At 39.0% G+C, this 1,817-nt stretch overlaps 1 protein-coding gene across 2 annotated transcripts in view; it reads right to left on the bottom strand.

The window, feature by feature from the left end:
* Rabep1 (rabaptin, RAB GTPase binding effector protein 1) overlaps positions 1 to 1,817 on the bottom strand; it is a 99,560-nt gene that overhangs the window by 43,248 nt on the left and 54,495 nt on the right. The window lies entirely within an intron of this gene.

Here is a 1,817-nt window from a genome sequence, read left to right as displayed (position 1 = left end):
GAGACAGGGTTTCTCTGTATAGCCCTGGCTGTCCTGGAACTCACTCTGTAGACCAGGCTGGCTTCGAACTCAGAAATCTGCCTGCCTCTGCCTCCTGAGTGCTGGGATCAAAGGCGTGCGCCACCACGCCCGGCTCCAAAACCTTTTTTAAAGATTTATTTTGTTATATCCGTACACTGTAGCTGTCTTCAGACATACCAGAGGAGGGCATCAGATCCTATTACAAATGGTTATAAACCACCATGTGGTTCCTGGGAATTAAACTCAGGATCTCTGGAAGAGCAGTCAGTGCTCTTAACCACTGAGCCATCTCTAGTACTTGTTTAAGTACCCCCCCCCCCCATTTTTTTAAATAAACTGTATTTGTTTTGTGTTTTGGTTTTTCAAGACAGGGTTTCTCTTTGTAGCCTGGCTGTCCTGAAACTCAGTCTGTAGACCAGGCTGGCCTTGAACTTAAGAGATCCGTCTGCCTCTGCCTCCCAAGTACTGGATTAAAGGCGGATACCACCAACATCTTTTGGTTTTTGATTTTTATTTTTTAAAGAGACCTATCTACAGGACAAGAAGAACTGACCCCATCTCAATCCACTTCCCAGCAGGGCAGCTGTATGGTGCTCTATTCCACAACTGCTGGGTATGACTGCTGGCTGGACAGACCTAGGCTCCAAGTGAGTCTGTAACCTGCTGTTAGACTATTACACTGCTTCTCAATTTTTACTTCTTTTCTTCTCTTTTCAAGACACTCTTGGGCTAGAGAGATAATTCAGTGGTTAAGAGCACTGACTGCTCTTCCAGAGGTTCTGATTTCAATTCCCAGCAACCACATGGTGGCTCACAGCCATCTGTAATGGGATCTGATGCCCTCTTCTGGTGTGTCTGAAGACAGCTACTGTGTACTTACATAAAAAAATAAATCTTAAAAAAAAAAAAAAAAAAAAAGGACATTCTTATTTTCCTGTATTTCTTATCCATATTTTAATTAGTTATTTTGTGTGTGTAGTAGGTTATGTGTATGTGGAGGTCAGAGGACAACCTGTAGAGGTCATTTTCTCCTCCTACCATATGGATCCTCAGGTCACCAGGTTTGGCCACTGCACCATCTTATTCACTCCAAGGTACTTTTTTGATGTGCTATGTATCAGTACTGAAATTACTGGAGTTTTTTTTGTTTTAACTGCTTGTTTTTTCAGACCCAATCCAGGTCACTGTGCTTCCTAGGAAAGTGCTCTACCACCAACTAAGACCCCAACTACCAAAAATTACTTCTCATTCATATATATATATATATATATATATATATAGTTTTATAATCTCAAAGACTATTTTAGAGAGGTTATGACACAAATTTTAAATTTATCTTAATCAAATTGAAACTTCTTTCTTTTGGACCCCACTGACAGTGTAGGTGTCTGATGCCAACAGCACATGTAAAAGACTGTTTCCTGGGGGTCAAAACCCTACTCAAAGATTGGGATACTTCCACATTTTATGAAGCAATCCCTTAGGGATATATTATTTCAGTTTTCAACTATTTGGAGGGAAAGCCAGTTCATAGACAGTCCTAAATTGTCACATCTCTATTTTCCAGTATTCACTAGAGGTTTCTGCCACAGACCAAATGCTATATACTACAACAGGTTCCTAATAAAATTTCAAATACATTTATTTGTACAAGAAAATAATAAGAGGCTGAGAACTCAGCTCAGAAGTGTTTGCCTCTCTCCTTTTTAAAAGTTCTAACTTTATTTTCACTACTCACTAGCTTAATTTTATTATTTCTTTCTATTGTACTTTTTTTTTTTTTTTTTTTTTTTTTT

This window comes from Mus pahari, chromosome 14 (genome assembly GCF_900095145.1).
Source record: "Mus pahari chromosome 14, PAHARI_EIJ_v1.1, whole genome shotgun sequence".
NCBI classification, from domain to species: Eukaryota; Metazoa; Chordata; class Mammalia; order Rodentia; family Muridae; genus Mus; species Mus pahari.
Note: the sequence above shows the minus strand (reverse complement) of the source record. Positions and strands in the feature narration are given on the sequence as shown.